Source organism: Schistocerca serialis, chromosome 10 (genome assembly GCF_023864345.2).
Source record: "Schistocerca serialis cubense isolate TAMUIC-IGC-003099 chromosome 10, iqSchSeri2.2, whole genome shotgun sequence".
In the NCBI taxonomy this organism is placed as follows: Eukaryota; Metazoa; Arthropoda; class Insecta; order Orthoptera; family Acrididae; genus Schistocerca; species Schistocerca serialis.
The window spans coordinates 144,634,834-144,655,266 of NC_064647.1; positions in this window are offsets into that span (position 1 = coordinate 144,634,834).

Consider the following 20,433-nt stretch of genomic DNA (forward strand, 5'->3'; position numbering starts at 1 on the left):
CAAGCGAAACTTTACGGGCACATAACCAGCTCACATAATCTAGGCCTGATCCATGAAAGTTCGGTATCCGCGTCGAAACGTCAAAGTCGTACATTTTTCAGGCTAATAAACTGGTGAAAGAGATTTATCATACAGGGCGTGAAGATCCCGCACTTGTGCCATCTGACTGGCGGGAATGCAATTTCGGACTAGAGCAACGAGGTCCAGCAGGAATTTGAGGTGCTGAAGACAACATTAGTGGAAGTCTCGATCTAGGTCCAAGCGGACCTATATAAGGAGTTTCATCTTACCATGGACAGTTCTCGAGTCGATCGAAGGGGATGGTAGTAATAGCAGAACCGACAACCGTATTTGCAAGTAGGTTTTTCAGAACAGCGGAGAAAAACCAATCGCTAACTGAGTTGCCATTGTGTTGTGGTTTCAGCTCTCGATATTTCCTGTTTGGAAGAACTATCAAGGTGTACACCGGTCATAGACCACTCTATAGTTCTTTATGATGGCGAAGTTGACTCATGCGGGAATGGCCCGGTGATTGTTATACTTGCAAGAGCTCATATTCAAGATTCACTACCTGCTCGCAAAGGAAAATGCTGTAGTTGGCGCGTTGTCACGGGCACCGACAAAGCTAGCAGAAGATAGTAACCGTGAGTTACACGAGGACTCCTTCAATGTGATGTGTCTAAAAACAAGTGCGATTCGCGAACTGCATTGGTGTTCAAATGGCTCTAAGCACTATGGGACTTAACATCTGAGGTCATCAGTTCCCTAGACAGAACTATTAAAACCTAACTAACCTGAGGACATCACACGCATCCATGCCGGACGTAGCATTCGAACCTTCGACCGTAGCAGGCGCGCGATTCCAGACTGAAGCGCCTAGAACAGCCCGGCCACAGCACCCGGCTGCATTGGTGTAACATTGAAAAACAAGGTGCAGGAACAGAGTAAAGATGTTCTTCTTCTGCACTTCATATATTAGGCAAGATGAAAGTTACGGTACGCATTTCTTGCATGGTCTTCCTACATTTCTTCTTCCAGTGCATTTATAATTTAGAACCTATACCGGGAACCTTTCTCCATCCATACGGTCTCCTTCCATTTTCTCCAGTTTTTCTTTATTTTCTCGTTTAAGTCATATATACCTGAATCTTTCCTTATTTCTTTGTCCGTACACTAGACTAAATGTAATTTTATATGCAGATGACGTAACTCTGACTACAGAGAATGGAGATAACTTCAGAAGGGGGTCTATAAGTTGCAGCAAGATAGCCTCATATAACAACCTAATACTGTCAGCAGATAAAACGAAAGTGATAGTATTTCAGAGCAGACCAGTAAGGTCTAAAATAATAAAATGTTGGATCATGTACAACATTTTAAATATGAAGGATGCGACATCATTTACGAATATAACCAAGAAGTTGACCAAAAATTAAATAAATTTACTTCCATTTGTGGAACCATCGTAAAAAGTTTGCGGAATAAAGCCAGGAAAGAAACAAACCTGAAGTTTTATAAAACAATAGCAGTACTAACCCTTACTTACGGACGCGAATGATGAGCAAAAAAATGTTCAAATGTGTGTGAAAACTTATGGGACTTAACTGCTAAGGTCATCAGTCCCGAAGCTTACACACTACTTAACCTAAATTATCCTAAGGACAAACACACATACCCATGCCCGAGGGAGGACTCGAACCTCCACCGGGACCAGCCGCACAGTCCATGACTGCAGCGCCCCAGACCGCTCGGCTAATCCCGCGCGGCAAGGATGAGCAACAACAAGACACCAAGAAAGTAGAATAAAGAGTAAAGAGGTAAGATTCCTAAGAAAAGTGCAAGTATGTACATGGGAAGACCGAAAAAGGAATGAAGATATAAGGAGAGTACAGTCCTGGTTATGAAAGGAGTAAAAAAGAAGTGAATGGACTGATGGAAATGGGGTCAAGATCCATAGACACCGCTCGAGGTCGCAGGACCAGAAGAGACGGATTGGAAAACCCCCAAAAGGTACCGCTCGATGACGTGAAGGTGCTGACTGGAGCACAGTGGTACTAGGGGGCTCAGAAGCGAAGACAATGGAAACGTAGGCGAGAGGCCTGTATACAGCAATGGATTGAGATAGACTGAAGAAAAAGAAGAAGATGGCTCAAATGTCTCTACGGGACTTAACATCTGAGGTCATTAGTCCCTTAAGACTTAGAACTACTTAAACCTAAGGACATCACACACATCCATGCCCGAGGCAGGATTCGAACATGCGATCGTAGCAGCATCGTGGTTCCGGGCTGAAGAGCCTAGAACCGGTCGGCCACAGCGGCCAGATGAAGAAGAAAAATAAGGACTCAAACTGAGGGCTGAGGTAATATAGAAACACCGAAGAATACATATATGAACACTCAACTATGGGCGATTCAATTAACTAAAGTGAAATGTTTTGTGCTTAATAGTCCTCTGAGAGTTTCAAAGTCAACTTTTTCGAGAAAAATTAAATTGATGCAGGAGTGCTGGCAGTATGAACAAATTCGAAGAGGCACAGTAGACAAGGTCCCCTTGCTAGTGACTTGCAGCTGGTCCAGTTACCTTGGCTACGTATGGTTGTTCTCAGTGTTAGCAAGCGGGCCACAATGGTGCGGCCCTGTTTGCTGTCGCGACCTCAGCAGGACGGAAAGGTCCTTGGTGATGTGTGTGTGTGTGTGTGTGTGTGTGTGTATGGGGGGGGGCAGGGGGAGGGGTAGGGCGTAGGCAGCTGCGGAACCGGGACACGGCGGCGGCCCGGTACTACAACTTTACAGCTGGGAGGACCCTCCGTTGCGCCTCTTATAAAGGTGCTGGCGTCTCCAAGGCGTCTGCCAGAAGACAAGCCACGGTTACCAGCAGCAGCTCCAGGCGCCGAAATGGTAAGCAGCCGAACCATCACCAGCCTAGATCGTAAGTGGGAGCTACACTCATGTTCATAAATTAAGGATAATTGCAGAATGTGGTGCCACACAACGTGGCACTACACAAAACTGGCGCTAACAGCATAGGCACATAGGGAACACACACGACACAGATCTGTACGTCCACGGTATTGGCGATAAGTTGAGAAAACAGTCCCGAAGCACATGCTACAAAACGCCTCGTCTTGTGAGCATATACCCCGACATCAATATGGGACATGATCACCATGCACACGTACACAGGCCGCACAACGGGTTGGCATACTCTGGATCAGGTGGTCGAGCAGCTGCTGGGGTAAAGCCTCCCATTCTTGCACCTGAAGTGTCCTAGGAGTTTGAAGACGTGCAGCGATACGTCGACCGAGAGCATTCCAGACTTGCTCGATGGGGTTTAGGTCTCCACTCCATTCGTTGCAATCATAAGCGGTCGCGGGTTCGAATCCTGCCTCGGGCATGGATGTGTCTGATGTCCTTAGGTTAGTTAGGTTTAAGTAGTTCTAAGTTCTAGGGGACTGATGACCACGCATAGTGCTCAGAGCCTTTTTTTTTTTTTTTTTTTTTTTTGCAATCTTAAGGTTATTCTCGATTAAGTACGTCAACATGCGTACCCATTTCTCACCATTTGAGGGAAGTTTTAATTTTCTGCTTTAACATGAAGAAGTCTGCGGCTGTGGCTCTTACAATGCTGGGTAAGACCAATGGTGAGGCAACTGTTAGTGGAAGAACGTGCACAGAATGTTTTCAACGCCTTAAGAACGGTGAGTTTGATGTCGAAGACCGGCATGGCGGTGGAAGACAGAAGGTTTTCGTAGCTACTCAAACAGACGAAGACAGTCACAGGACACAATTATCGAAAGCAACTGATGCCTTTGAGCCCAACACTGAAACACAAACGGCCACAATACAGCGATAGACACGTAGAGGTAATTTTGCAGCAGGTCAGTGCTCGACCCCATGTCGCAAAACGCGTCAAAATGTACATGGAAATGTTGAAATGAGAAGTCTTATTCCTCCCGCCGTATTCTCCATACGCTGCTCTCTCTGATTGCCACTTTTTTCGATCAGTAGCATACAGTCTGGCTGTCCAGCACTTCCGATCTTATGAACAAGGGCAAAATTGAATCGATTCATGGATCCCCACAAAACACGCCCAGTTCTTCCGCCAAGAGATTCGTATGCTATCCGAAACATGGGAGAATGTAGCGGTCGGCGATGGGCAATACTATGAATCATAATTTTTTTGTTAGTTTCCACAATAAAGCCCCGAACTTGGAGAAAAAAACGGCGGAAGCCCTTTTGGGTGTTTCATTTTTTATTTTATTTTTAATTTATTTGTTTTGTCAAGCAGTGTTGTGTGTGAGTTCTTGCTTCCTAGAAAGCAGAATTCTTGTACGGTTTCTGTCTTGAAATTAACAGCTACTCTCCTTTCAGCCAGTGTTAATACTATACATATGGTTTTGAATAGGGTCGGCCTTTTCCAAAACACAATTTTTTTTAACCCAAACATGTTTCACTGCAGTTGCAGCATCTTCAGTGGACTTTTATTTTATGACTGTTAAAGATAAAGAATGTTCTTCATTGTTTGTATACATGTGATTATTAGTTTTTAAATCGTAATTACAGATTTTTGAAAAACACAAAAAATTATGAATTCATACCTTTTTACCACATGGTGATGTATTGTGTTTCTACAGTGATTGTTTTGTTCCACAGTTTGTCATCTGCAACCACTTACTCCTTAAAGTAGATAAATTGTTTAAGTAAAAATTACGATTTGAAAATTGTTATTTCTATGCCTGAAATTAATTAATTCTGTGTGTATGCGTGTGTGTTTCACTTACGTTTTCTTTTTCCTCATCTTCATCACTGTCAAACACTATTTACTGAGCTGTCACTGCCAATGTCTACCAGCCGTAAAAACACATGGCTGACGGTATTTTTCATTATTATTATTATTATTATTATTATTATTACTATAAGTACTTTTTTCTGTGTGTGCGTGTTGTATGTGAAAAGGGAGAGGAGTATTATTATTATTATTATTATTATTATTATTATTATTACTACTACTACTACTACTACTACTACAAGTAATTTTTTTCTGTATGTGCGTGTTGTATGTGAAAAGCGGGAGGGAGGGAGAGAGAGAGAGAGAGAGTGTGCGTGAGTGTAACAGTAGGTTTGAGGATTGTTAATTTGTGTGTGGGGTGGGGGGGGGGGATAACTCTATAGGTTGCTGTTGCCTAATAATTGTTTGAGGGCAGAGAACAGAGTTCCATTGCAGAGAGCTGTGTATTCATTTATTACAATAACTTACGTCTTTGCTTTGTTGATCCTCAAATCAAAGATTACGCTAAGTGTTCCCAGACAGTGTTCAGTAGAAGTTCTAAATCTACATTACTATCAACTTGGCACACAAACTAGACGACAGAGATTATTTCCAGTTCACTGCTTTCCTTTACTAGCCAAATTTGTGCGATATTGTTAATGCAAAGGCGTGCTCCTTGCAGGAGCGGACGTTCTCTCGCTTTCAGCTGGTGGTGGTGATTCTCATCCTGACGACGAGCGGTGGTATGGCGGCGAAACGGCGTGTGCTGGCGCCGACGTTCCAGGAGGTGTGGGAGGAGCCGGCTCCGGAGCTGGCGGCCGAGCTTCGAACCCCGCCGCTGTTCAGCAGCCGCCGCGCCGAGGAAATAGCCGGTGAGTGGCGCAGAGGGATGAGCTCCTCCTGTCTGCTCGTATCCATCGGGCGCATTTTGAGAGCGAGTCAAAAGGGCTCTGCTGGCAAAGTGACCGTCCCTACCATCACATTATTTATTTATACGTTTATCGTAGCTGCACACCGTAATTTTTTTTATTATGAATTTGGCCAGCTATGGACCGCACACAACTTAAGACTTATGGTGTTTCTTTTTCTTCCGTTCTTCCCAGTACTTCTTCATTTTCTCGCCAACTGCTCGTCTCTGCTCATCTGTCCACACTCTCTTGGGTCGAGGTTTTGGCGCATCTTCTTCATAGTTTGCGTTTTCTATAAGTAGCCTAAAGTTATTCCTGTCACGTATTATTTCTTCTGTAACACCTATTTTGTTGGCGTCTTTCTTTACTGCTTCTATCCATCCTACAGTGTTTTTCAGCTTACTAACGTAATTAAAAATTTTCTTTGTAATCCGTGTTTCTTCCATTCTTTTTAAATTTCCATAAAATTTTAGCCGTCTCTTCCTCATTGTATCTGTGATCTTTTCTGTATTTTTGTATAGGTCTTCATTTCTCCTTGTAATCCACCTATTTTCCTTGTTTTTCTCAGGACCTAGAATTTTTCTTAATATTTTTCTCTCTTTTTTCTAGTTCTCTTAATTCGCCTTTCTTATTCAATGTTAGGCACTCTGATCCATATGTTGCTTGTGTTCTAATAACTGAATTATAATGTCTAATCTTTGCTTGTATGGATATTGATTTCTTATTGTAGTAGTTTTGTGTTAATTTATATACAAATTCCATATTTTTTATTCTTTCTTTATTTGTTGTGTTATCCAGTCCATTGGCTTGGATCCACTCCCCCAGGTATTTGAATCTATCAACTCTTTTAATTTTTCCATACTTTGTGTTCTATATACTCGGATTTTTCGTAGGATATTTTTAGCCCAGTCTTTTCTGCAATCTCGTGTAACATATCAAGCGTAACTGTTGCGTAATAGATATAAACTCACATAACAACAACGTTAGCATATTTCATATGCACATGTGCATATTGTGGGCCAAACTTAGTTACAAATTAACATCGACGCATTGGATATATTCAGTCATCTCATCTGTTGCTGCAAGAAAATCGGTGATTTGGATATTATTTCACTGTGTGACGGGTTGTTTGCTTTTCGGCTACCCACGCACATTTTGGATATGATATTTGATATGTAAGGGTCGTCTGGGTACAACGCTTGGCACACGTCATATTAGGTTTAGGGGCTCCAGTGAGCCATGCACGGCTCGTGTTCATGCCATTTATTGTGCGTCATCTTCTATCACGGTACTGCCGCCTCTTTTTCTTATTCCATTTTCTCGCGTCACTAACTTCCTGTCTTACTTGCACATGAGTGGCAGCAGCAGTGCGTATCGATAAGTGCACTGTCGTACCATCTCTGGAGCGACCGATAGTATTTCCGGGTCATCGTGTGTCTGGCAGTGAGAGGGAGACGCACCAGCAGTGCTGTCAGGGACGGACCAGCAGTCCATTCGGTCGGTTGGCGTGGAGCAGCAAGCAAGCGCCCGTCGCGCGTGGTCAGGCTGGAGCAGCGGGCGGCGTGCACGCGGGGTCGGAGTTTGAGGTAGTGCTAGCGAGTGCTACGAAGTTCGTCGCCCGCCGATCTTGGACATGAAAGTTGAGTCCTTACTCAACTCACTATCGAGCCTCAAATGTTTACATTTGTTCATTTGATCCTGGTTGTCGCTTTTGAGACATTCCCGCGAGCGACAACGTGTGTATATTTAAATCATCTAAGATTCCAGCCGTCTTCCTGTGAAATTTAACCTAGTTTATTACCTGCTATGGAAGTTGGCTAGCGGTATCTTCTGCCTTGTGGCGGTTGGTGTTCCGGTTACCTGCCCTGGTCGTTGACGTAATTTTAGGCAGTGTATTTTCCTCGTCGTGTTGTTGCTGTCCAGCACGGCGAGTAGTTCGACAGCTGAGGTGTTGTTGGTCGGTGTGGGCGCCAATATTCTGTGTGTCGTGTATTGAAATCTTGTGGTCGTTTTGCTGGTTGCGTGGAGCGGAACTGATTCGGTTGGTTGGTCGGTCGGCTGTCTTTCGGTTGGGTTGCCTTCAGATTAAGAAGTCATTGGACAGACTGCCTGTCTCACCTAAATGGGTGTTAGTGTTACCATCCTATGCTGACCCTTGGAAACTTCTGAGTGCCGTTCCTTGTGTGTTATGTAGTAATTTCCCTATCTGGACTTTCGTTATTTCGTTGGTGTGTGGCCTTCAGCCGAGTTTTAATGCCACTTAAATTACTGTCCTCGTCTTGCCCTTAAGATATAAGATTGTTATACTTTTGTTTTAAGACAAGGTCCTCTGCCTTTTGATTGAAAGTCTTCTAATTGCTTAATATAAGGCCTCCAGCCAAGTTCCATTAAAATTAAATTGCTACGGCATTGAACTTGTTTAGATTGAATATTGAGAAAATATTCTTGGGTGAAACCTCCAAAAGAACCCTGTATTTCAATTTCTTGCTTAGGCCTTGTGTCTTGGATTTTGAGTGTGGCCTTCAGTCGATCTAAAGTTAGTCAAAGGAGGTCGGTTAAGGTTTTGATTTTTTTTGCATCCTTGTTATAATATTGTGTGTTGATGAATAAAGTTAGTAGAGTGCAACCGACAGCAACATATTTTTGCCCCATTTCCTCAACCTAATCCGCTCTGATCCGCTAGCGCGAGCGTTTCACCGAGGTCGACAGAGGAACTGAGATAGTGCAAACGAATTAGTGACACAGAAGTATACGCTTTATTGCGCTTCCCTAAATCACTCCAGGCAAATGCCGGGATGGTTCCTTTGAAAGGGCACGGCCGACTTCCTTCTTTGCCTAATCCAATGAGACCGATTACCTCGCTGTCTGGTCTCCTTCCCCCAACAACCCAACCAACCAACTTTATTGCACTGCAGTACTTAAGTTGTACAGCAACTCGTTGGATGTGCTTGCAGACAGATACAACCAAGCAGTGACCCGTCAAGGAGTGGATCACTGAACACAATGTCAAAAAGAGACTACGTCCGTCCTAGGCGTCACATTGTCCATCATTGGAGTAAACACTTGCCCCTGTGCGAAGGGTGTAGCTGACCCCCACTCGCAGTCGAAGTCTCGCAGGCTGATCTCCACAACGAACTGTAGCTACGAACTGCAACCTCCGTACTACCACACTGTCAGTTGCTGGATATGGCCACCACCTACCGCAACGCGGGAGTCCATCACATTGATTGCGGCGCGGAGTTTGCTGATCGGGCAGCGCTTGTGGCTGGCGGCGAACTTCAAACTATCCTATGTGGCGGCAGTCGGAAACTGTCTCACCGCGCCATCTCCAGTCGCGTCCATTGGAGAGGACACAATAGTATCCTCCCCCATTTATGGAGAGCGTCGGCACATCTGTCACGCCCAGTGTGTATTCGGTTTAATGTCGTCCACACTTTGCCTGATTGGCTGAAACCAGAAGGCTTCTCTATAATTGTGAAACTTTGACATTGTGGTGGGCAATGATCTTGTCACAGATGTTTTCAACGACTGTGAACATCATATCAGAGTTTAACAGTTCTTTAGCAGTGACTAGCCCTTGTCTCGCCGATATCAGTCTTCTGGAATCGGGGTCAGCTATGTCATCATGTATGGATACCTGAGAGTTATTGTTAACCTTGTGGTACTCGGTAAGGATGGCATTTTTACTGTGTATGCCCAGTCGCGGCATACGGGTCAATGAATTTGGTTTTATTTTGCTTTAGGTCGAAAAAAACAACTGCGGTCATATGTGCCCAAGTCAAAACTATAGAACACAGAGACGAGTTAAAAAGCGACTATACACCAGTCCCAATTAATATAAGAAAAGACAGCTAAAGACAGGCACGTGGAGAAAGGGCTAAAAATGAGACCATGCAGAAACGGAGGTCGAAAACTAATAATTAAATGGCCTTCGCCATATTGCTTTGGCGGATAAAAAGTAAAACGTCGCCGATAGCCCGCGCGTCATTTGCTAAAACGGCCGATAACTCAGACGGCAAACATAAGCGGAAACGTAAACGGTTAAAAAATTGGCATTCTGTCAGGAAGTGGCGGACGGTTAAAACTTGGGCACAATGTGCACAAAGTGGTGGGGTAACGCCTCTTATCAAATGACGATGGCTAAAAAGGCAGTGCCCAACACGCAACGCAGTTAAAATGACTTCCTCCCGGCGGGATGGCCGAGACGAGGTCGTCGAAGCCGCTGGTAGAGGCTTAATAAACCGGAGTTTATTCCCATGAAGCGAGAACCATTGGCGATGCCAAAGGGACATCACACCGGCAACACAGAGATCATCGGAGGGAATATAGGAACTCGTGCGCCGAGGTAGGAGAACTGCAACTTCGCAGCAGCGTCAGCAGCCTCGTTTCCTGGCAGACCGACATGACCAGGGACCCACAGAAACGTCACAGTGGTTCTACCAAGAGTGAGCAAGTGACAGTTTTTCTGGACCCGCTGTACCAATGGAGGGGTGGTATACAGCGCACATAGACTTTGAAGGGCGCTGAGTGAGCAGAGGACATAATTGAAAAGCTGTGTCACTGGATGTACTCCGTAGCCTGATACAGCGCGAAAAGCTCGGCTGTAAGTACTGAACAGTGCACCGGAAGCCGATATCGAAAGACACGAGAGCCAATGACGAAGGCACAGCCGATCCCACGGTCCAAGATACATCAGTGTATACAAAGGTACTACCGCGAAGTTCCATGCGAAGGTAGTGAAACTGAAGGCGATAGACCTTGGGAAGCGGATGAAGGCCAAGGTTAACATGGGCCGCTTCATGAAGCCAAGGTGGTGAAGGGTTCACACCCACCGAGAATGCTGCAGGTAGTGTGAAGGTAAGCTGCCGTAGCAAACGTCGAAAGCGAACTCCAGGAGGTAAATGAGAAGAGGGACGTACCCCATACTGGCGATCAAAGGAATCAACAAAGGAGGAGGCATAGGGTGGGTGGCCACGCATGGCACACAGACGGCATGCATACCTGCTGAGGAGAAAGTCACGGTGGTGGGACATCGGTAATTCAGCAGCTTCAGCATACAGACTCTCAGCTGGGCTGATGTAAAAGGCGCGCATGTTGGATAGTGTTGAGACGGTGTAAGCGGGATGGGCGTGCACACGCATGAATAAACCACCCATAGTCGAGTTTCGAACGGACGAGGGACCAGTACAAATAGAGAAGGGTCGTTAGATCGGCACCTCGGGAAGTACCATTGAGGACACGGAGGACATTGAGGAACCGCGTACAACGGGCTGCCAGGTAACAGGCATGGGGAGACCAAGAGAGTTTCCCATCGAGCAGGAGCCCCAGGAATTTTGTAGTTTCAACGGAAGGGAAAGAGGCCCAAGATGTAAAGATGGTGGGAGAAACCATTTGCGCTGCCATAAATTCATACAGACGGTTTTGTCAGTGGAGAAACGAAAGCCACTGTCGATGCTCCAGGAGTAAAGACGGTCAAGACATCGCTGAACGCTCAATGAGGCAAGTCCGTGGAGAACAGCAATTGATAGCAAAATCGTCAACAAAAAGGGAGCCGAGAGAGCCGGGGATGCCCTGTGGGAGACAGGCCATTATAGGGTTAATGGCGATAAGGGAGAAGACGATGCTAAGGGCAGAAGACTGAGGCACACCCTTTACCGGGATAAAGGTGTCCGACAAGGCAGAACCCACACGCACTTTGAAAACTCGGTCTTTTAAAAATACTTGAAGGAAACAGTGCAGGTGGCCACGGAAGCCCCATGTGTATAGAGTACGGAGCATAACAGGTCTCCAGCAGGTGTCGTAGGACGTATCCAAATCGAAAAATGGGCCAGTCTGGGATTTCCGCAGAAAACCGTTCATGACATGGGTGGACGAAGTGAGATGGAGAAATGCAAAACGCCACACTCGGAATCCACACTGTGCATTCGTCAGTAAATTACGAGACTCCAGCCACCATACCGGTCGGGCATGAATCATACGTTCCATCTCCTTGCAAACACAGCTGGTGAGAGAGATGGGGCGGTAGCTAGAAGGAAGGTTTTTGTCCGTACACGGTTTAGGTGTAGGTACGACGGTGGCTTCACGCCGGAAATGTTGTAAGTAGGCTGTTTATGTTTTCTCTATGTAAGTAGGCTGTTTATGTTTTCTTATTGGCAACGTTACGTAGCGCTCAATATGAAAATCACTGGCTGTGCTGTGTGCAGTCTGTGGCTAGTTTGCATTGTTGTCTGCCATTGTAGTGTTGGGCAGCGGCAGCTGGATGTGAACAGCGCGTAGCGTTGCGCAGTTGGAGGTGAGCCGCCAGCAGTGGTGGATGTGGGGAGAGAGATGGCGGAGATTTGTAATTTGTCATGAACTGCTATATTTATATATGATGATATCAAGGTAAATACATTGTTTGTTCTCTATTAATATCTTTCATTTGCTAACTATCCCTATCAGTAGTTAGTGCCTTCCATAGTTTGAATCTTTTATTTAGCTGGCAGTAGTGGCGCTCGCTGTATTGCAGTAGCTTGAGCAGCGAAGATTTTTGTGAGGTAAGTGATTTGTGAAAGGTATAGTTTAATGTTAGTCAGGGCCATTCTTTTGTAGAGAATTTTGAAAGTCAGATTGCGTTGCGTTAACAAAATATTGTGTGTCAGTGAAAGCACAGCCTTATATAAATTGTTAAAAGGGGACGTTTCAATGTGCCCAGGTGCGGTTGCACGTGTTAGGCGGAAAGTGCTTGCCCACAAGAGAAAGGTGCTGCGACAACTGAATGTGGACGGCGTCTGGCCCTGGGGTGGAGGATCAGGATGAGCTGAGAGCATGATCGAGCTCCGTCATAGTAAAGGCGGCATTGTAGCACGATTCGGAGAAGAGAATCGTCCGAGCCTCCTCCGCTCGTTTCCGATTGAGGAAGGCAGGGTGATGGAAGAGCTCGAAACATCCGCAAAATGGCGGCCAAAGGTGTTGGAGATAGCAATAGGATTCACGATGACATCTGTTAATATCACGCCGGAAATTGGCGAATGGATCTTGGTCCCAGAGAGCCGTCAGAGTTTGGCCCACACGACAGAGGAAGGTGTGGAACTGTTAAAAGAACTGGTGAACGAAATCCAGCTAGCTCTTTTGCTATCCCAAAGAACAGACGACACTTTGCACGCATCTACAGGGTGGCACACGGGAGACGGACGGTTTTGAACCGTGTAGTACTGAGGGCGCGGTGGTGGGAGGTGGTCGTGGTGGGGACAGTTCTGATCCACACAAGACGCCATTTCATTTACTCAGTCACTATCGAGCAGTGGGACTTGGAACGTCGAGTGTTTGTCTATGACAGTTTCGCCAAAAAGTAGTGAGTCTATTATTGCTATGCAGCGATTGTTTCGTGCGCGGTTTAATGTCGGTCGACATGGAGCTGTCATCCCTGCAGAGATTTTAGTCCGTGTGATGGAGGATTCTGAGAGGAGACTTCTGCATTCGAAATGATGGACACCACCTTGACGACATTATTTTACACAACTTCGTTAACTAAAATGGCAAATAATGAGCTTTGATTTTGTGTAAATAAACATGCATTAACTTTAAAGTCGGCTAAGTATTATTTCATTAAAAACCGTTCGCCTCCAGTGCGTCACCGTGTATTTATGAATGCAGTTTGCCACGGTAGGATGGCGGTGAAAAACGCGGAGAGCACGCCTCTGTCCGCGAAATGCGTGGCGGCATGCCTCAGTCCACCAAGGGACTGAGACACGACGTGGTAGAGAGGAAGTACGAGGAATTGAACGTTCTGAAGCAGTAAGGATAACGTTTGTGAGGTATTCCACTCGGTCATCACAACCAGGGCAATCTTGTTCCGAAGGTAGCGAGGGAGGAATAAAGTTGCCAGTCAGCTTTAGTAAGGTGCCATTTGAGCGTGCATGTGGATGGGGTAGGAGTCAGCAAACGGATAACACACGGGAAATGGTCGCTAGAGTAGGTGTCAGAAAGAACGCACCACGATGGACGAGCTGGGCAGTGGACAAGGAGAAGGCCAAATGGGAATAGATGTGCGAGGAGTCGGAAAGGAAAATGTTAAGGCAGAAGAGGTTAAGTTGGTTAAGAAGGTCGGTCAAGATGGCACCTCTCTGACAGGTCCTGGGAGAACCCCAAAGGGGATGATGTGCATTAAAGTCACTGAGTAGCAAAAGTGGTGGAGGTAGCTGCCCAATAAGCTGAAGGAAGTCTGCCCTGGTGACACTGAAGGACGGAGGGACATAAATGGTACAGAGAGAAAAAGATCAGGTGGGGAAGGAAATGGCGAACTGCAACAGGTTGAAGATGGGTAGTCATGGAGATGACTATGAATGTCATCCCGTATCAGCAGCATGATGCCCCCATGAGATGGAATGCCGACCTCAGGGGGGGAGGTCAGAACGAATCGGAGAGAAATGTGAAAGCTCAAAGCGGTCGTGAGGGCGCGATTTCATTTCCTGAAGGCAGAGTACAAGGGGATGCTGCGATGCTAAAAGCAACCGTAAATCCTCTTTTGGGACCGAGGGCCGGAACGTTCCATTGGAGGATAGTCACGATGAGGAGGAGATGTAGGGGTGTCACATCGACGGCTGCCGAGAGACAGCCTGCAAAGAGTCGCTACTACAGGGCACAGAAGCAGGAGGATCCAGCTCCATGGGATCCACAGAAGCAACGGCGTGCTTGTGAGTTCGGTCTGTGGAGTCCAACGCTGAAACACGGTTATTGGTGCGCACTGGCGACGTAGAGGCCAGACGGGCTATCACACGGCGACACCGTCGAAGAGTATCTTCGAGTTGGCGAAGGAGAAGACCGTTTGCCTTTGGTGGACTTCTTCGAGCCTTTCTGGTTAGAGGAAGACTCGGGTGTAGTTTGGCTGGAGGGATGGACGAAGTCTTCACGGGAGTACTCCTTCTGTCCTTTCTGGCCCACAGGTCGTGTAACTGGTAGCTTCGCCCCTTGAGGCGAGAGTTTGACGGCTTGTTGCACAGCTGGACGAGAGGATGGCGCTGCTAACTTCACACTGGGCGATTTCACAACCTCAGAGGTGAATTGGAGGTCGCATGTCTGCATGGCCATGTCCTACAACACTGACAATGTTGAGTGTTTACGGAAAAAGTTCAAGGCAATCGTAAAATGCGTTTTAGACAGGTACGTGCCGAGTAAAACTGTGAGGGACGGGAAAAACCCACCGTGGTACAACAAAAAAGTTAGGAAACTACTGCGAAAGCAAAGAGAGCTCCACTCCAAGTTTAAACGCAGCCAAAACCTCTCAGACAAACAGAAGCTAAACGATGTCAAAGTTAGCGTAAGGAGGGCTATGCGTGAGGCGTTCAGTGAATTCGAAAGTAAAATTCTGGTCTTACGTTAAATCAGTAAGTGGCTCGAAACAGCATATCCAGACACTACGGGATGATGATGGCATTGAAACAGAGGATGACACGCGTAAAGCTGAAATACTAAACACCTTTTTCCAAAGCTGTTTCACAGACGAAGACCGCACTGCAGTTCCTTCTCTAAATCCTCGCACAAACGAAAAAATGGCTGACATCGAAATAAATGTCCAAGGAATAGAAAAGCAACTGGAATCACTCAATAGAGGAAAGTCCACTGGACCTGACGGGATACCAATTCGATTCTACACAGAGTACGCGAAAGAACTTGCCCCCTTCTAACAGCCGTGTACCGCAAGTCTCTAGAGGAACGGAGGGTTCCAAATGATTGGAAAAGAGCACAGATAGTCCCAGTCTTCAAGAAGGGTCGTCGAGCAGATGCGCAAAACTATAGACCTATATCTCTGACGTCGATCTGTTGTAGAATTTTAGAACATGTTTTTTGCTCGAGTATCATGTCGTTTTTGGAAACCCAGAATCTACTATGTAGGAATCAACATGGATTCCGGAAACAGCGATCGTGTGAGACCCAACTCGCTTTATTTGTTCATGAGACCCAGAAAATATTAGATACAGGCTCCCAGGTAGATGCTATTTTTCTTGACTTCCGGAAGGCGTTCGATACAGTTCCGCACTGTCTCCTGATAAACAAAGTAAGGGCCTACGGAATATCAGACCAGCTGTGTGGCTGGATTGAAGAGTTTTTAGCAAACAGAACACAGCATCTTGTTATCAATGGAGAGACGTCTACAGACATTCAAGTAACCTCTGGCGTGCCACAGGGGAGTGTTATGGGACCATTGCTTTTCACAATATATATAAATGACCTAGTAGATAGTGTTGGAAGTTCCATGCGGCTTTTCGCGGATGATGCTGTAGTATACAGAGAAGTTGCAGCATTAGAAAATTGTAGCGAAATGCAGGAAGATCTGCAGCGGATAGGCACTTGGTGCAGGGAGTGGCAACTGACCCTTAACATAGACAAATGTAATGTATTGCGAATACATAGAAAGAAGGATCCTTTATTGTATGATTATATGATAGCGGAACAAACACTGGTAGCAGTTACTTCTGTAAAATATCTGGGAGTATGCGTGCGGAACGATTTGAAGTGGAATGATCATATAAAATTAATTGTTGGTAAGGCGGGTACCAGGTTGAGATTCATTGGGAGAGTGCTTAGAAAATGTAGTCCATCAACAAAGGAGGTGGCTTACAAAACACTCGTTCGACCTATACTTGAGTATTGCTCATCAGTGTGGGGTCCGTACCAGATCGGTTTGACGGAGGAGATAGAGAAGATCCAAAGAAGAGCGGCGCGTTTCGTCACAGGGTTATTTGGTAACCGTGATAGCGTTACGGAGATGTTTAATAAACTCAAGTGGCAGACTCTGCAAGAGAGACGCTCTGCATCGCGGTGTAGCTTGCTCGCCAGGTTTCGCGAGGGTGCGTTTCTGGATGAGGTATCGAATATATTGCTTCCCCCTACTTATACCTCCCGAGGAGATCACGAATGTAAAATTAGAGAGATTAGAGCGCGCACGGAGGCTTTCAGACAGTCGTTCTTCCCGCGCACCATACGCGACTGGAACAGGAAAGGGATGTAATGACAGTGGCACGTAAAGCGCCCTCCGCCACACACCGTTGGGTGGCTTGCGGAGTATAAATGTAGATGTAGATGTACAAGGAGCGAGGGGTAACAAGAAAAGAACTACAGGTGCCAGATGCGAGAATGCAGCGTCTGCGACTAGCCAGTAACTTGCAAGCGACTGGGTAAGGCACTTTTTCCTTTAGCCAGATCTCTTGGACAGCCCGCTCATCTAGGTACACTGGACAATCCCGGGAGGCGGCGGCATGGTCACCATTGCAGTTGATACAGCGGGGAGAAGGAGGCGGGCAATCGCCCTCGTGCACATCCCTAATGATCTTGTGGAAATAATTTAGTTTCGTGACTGAAACAGAATCGAATTGTTTAATTTTTAGCCCTCAGAAAATTTCATTTTACCCCTCAGGGGTTGGCAACAACTGTGCTAGACTGACCAAAAAACGGTATACAGGAGTCGTGTTGAGAAGTCATTCCGCACCCACCTTATTCCTCTCATCTTGCGTCCTCAGATTTTCACCTTTTCCGCTCTCTTTCTTCGACGACCTTCCTTACCGGATGGAAAATGCCCTCCGAATATCGCTCGACCTGAAAACTACGCGATTTCTATACTCGCGGGATCGAAAAGATACCCTAGCGTTGGCAGACTGCTGTAAATAATGACGGAGAATATACCGTTGATGACTAAAGTCTCTGTTATGTGTATCTATTGTGTTTGTTAAACTTACGGAGAAACGCTACGAACTTGTGCACCAACCGATATGACGTCAGACGCGAAATCATTACGTCACAGGACGAAACCGACATCCGGTACCGGCAGATTCAGTTGGCCTGAGGTCAGGGAAGCTTCAGTGCTATAGTTCAATTCTTTTATCTTGGCGGCTCGCACATGCCCGCCCAGACGCGGGAGATTGCTGTGTTGCCCGTTGTAGGCGCTAAGAGAAGCAGCGCCATAGTATAGTATAGTTCGCAAACTTACGTTTATGGGGTAGCGCGCAGTTTATGAAGGAAAGCCACCACGGCCGCATTAACCCTTTCGCTGCTGCAGACACGTGCTCCCCGCATTCCGCCCTGTGTGCGATTTTGTCATCACTGCACTGCTCGCCTGTGCAGACACATGCTTTGACACACTTATCATTCGATTTCACAAAAACTATTTGGCCCAAAAATTTGATTTTTACACATCTTCTTGACTGATACCTTCCCCCCACAAATGACTTAATTTTGTTTTGATGTTAAACGCAGTTATTGTGCAGCATTAAATGTAGTAAACCATTGCACGAAATTTTGAAGAGTTTGCAGAGGTAAAAGTCACAGCGTATACTTTCCGTATGGTCGATTTTAGTTGCCACTAGAAATTTCAAAAAATTACATTCAAACGAATAAAATTCATGAAGTAAGACACTTCGATAGTTTTTAAATAAGGAAAATAATAGGCACCAAATAAAGTTTGAACTCGGAACCTTTTGCTTAGCAGCCAAACACCTTAACCATTACGCTAACACAGCTCATGTGTCAATTGTACTCCTGGAGTACTCTGTTGGTATGACTATGAACTACGTTTCGTCGAAGTACAATAGGATATAAACAATTACCACTGTTCTTTATTGTGAAAAAGCGGTTCGTGAGAATGATACAAACACCTATCGCCTGAATTAGGAGGCTTATTGCTTGTTTGGTTTAATTAATCGATAGAATATGAAGCAATTGGTATAAAGAATGCTTTTTCCGAACTTTCTTTTATAGAAAGTCTCCTATCAAGACATTGCTTTTGTTCAATTACTTTATTTATGACTGAACGTTTCTAAAACTGAAGACACTCATCTGTGCTCTGCACTGCATTTGAGCTCTGGCAACGTTCTCTGTTCATTGGCTGACTGTGTTTTGTGACGTCAGATGCGCAGAACGAACTTAAACTCAGCCGCCGTCGTAAATGACGCGCACTTTAGCTTGAGCCGCAGCACACTGATGGACTGTTGCAGGCCGCTTGGTGGAGCTGTACCGCGAGGCGCCGCTGCGGGAGGAGGCGCGCAGGCGGGCGCCGGTACAGCCGCCGCAGATGCCGCCGGACCACGTGCAGCACCACGTACAGACGGTGCACACCGTCACCGTCACACGCCACGTGCCCGTGCCCGTGCCAGTGCCCGTGCGGCCGCTCTTCTACTGAAGACGGCGCCGCCAGAAGCGGCCGAAACGACGGCCGAGCTACACTGCAGGAACCGAAGTGCGGCGGGAGGACAAATGGCGCTACGTGCTCTCCATCGGAGCTACCTTCCAGTTACACTTTCTTTTCTTCACTTGCTGCTTACTTTTACCGACCCACCACCTGATTGCTTACAGTGGGTCATTTATTGCGTCTTGGCCGCTGTGATCGATTTATGGTACCCGGGTGGATCTGAATTGCAGTTTCTAACTACCCTACCACAACAAAGGTCAAAAATTAATTATGATTGTAGTGTTGCTCAAGCTGCTAAATATTGCATTTTCGGGCAACAACGAAGTTATATTATGTGGCAGGTGTCATTAGAGCACAGTTAATAATTTCTTGAACTAATGGATAAACCAGGCACTCATCTTTTCGTGTTTCCCACGCTGGTCTCGTTGTGAACTCATAGCTCAATCGTCGAAAATCTAGGTAGTGATGATTCCAAACTCGGATGCAAAGAGGCCTAAGCGTTATTCTGCGATATTCAAAAGTTTTATAGATGTTTTTCATAAACTATTCTTGAAGGTTAAACTCTTGCAAGTTAGGACAATGGTGATGTAAAAAATAATCAGCACTCCGAATTTAAGTTACACTTCTTTTTTATCACTTTTGTAGCAATATCACGCAACTCGTTCCAAAACATCACTTAACAATATAAAACATACTTGAAAATATCGTCTTCACTGTTAAAGTTCACATTTCATAAACTGACTATAATGTGCGTCTTTTTAACATGACGACCAAGACTTGACTCTCCAATAATCGCTTACACACCCAAAAATCAGAGTTACAAGTACCTCAAAGATCATAGTGACAAAAGAAAGAATACACATAAGAATAATATCATTGCAATATAAACATATCGATGTATCAAAGTATCTGTACATTAATGAAATCAAATCTGAATGTTGTCACAGAAATAAGTTAACTATTTTACAGAAACACAGTAGAATATTGCTGGTATCGAGAGGTTGAGGTGAGGTGCCGTAATGGTTACGTAATACAAGTACCATTACAAGTTCCACCCTCCGCCCACATCCGATCATACTGTTGCCCGTGTCCCGCCACCTGCAGGCGCACTTTCTGTTCATTTCTGTCCTTTTTCTTAGCAGCGTTGTACATTATCAAAATAACATACACGAATTAGAAATGGAAATATAAATATGTTGTTGAATTTAAAAGGGCGCAGCCCCGAATCCTCCCGAAATCAGGTAGATAAGCAGGTAACAGGACCGAATCCTCCCAAACTGACACATTGTACGTTGTGTTATAGACAGTAATATAATTATCTCCGACATGTTCCTTATCTATTTCCACTACCCCTCCCATGTTTTAAACGAAAAATATTGATTCACTTACGCACGCTTTGCGCGTGACCTTGAGCGGTACTTAGTCACTGGCGCTGTGCTGGCTGGGCTTTATCTCAATAAGATAAAAGATAAAACTTTCTAACATACAATAAACGCGAAAATTTTTTACTTCTACTGTAACTTCATATGCTTTCCTTTGCCTGCTTGGAGTATTCATAACGTTTAGAACTGCTACCTGCTTCAAACGGGACGA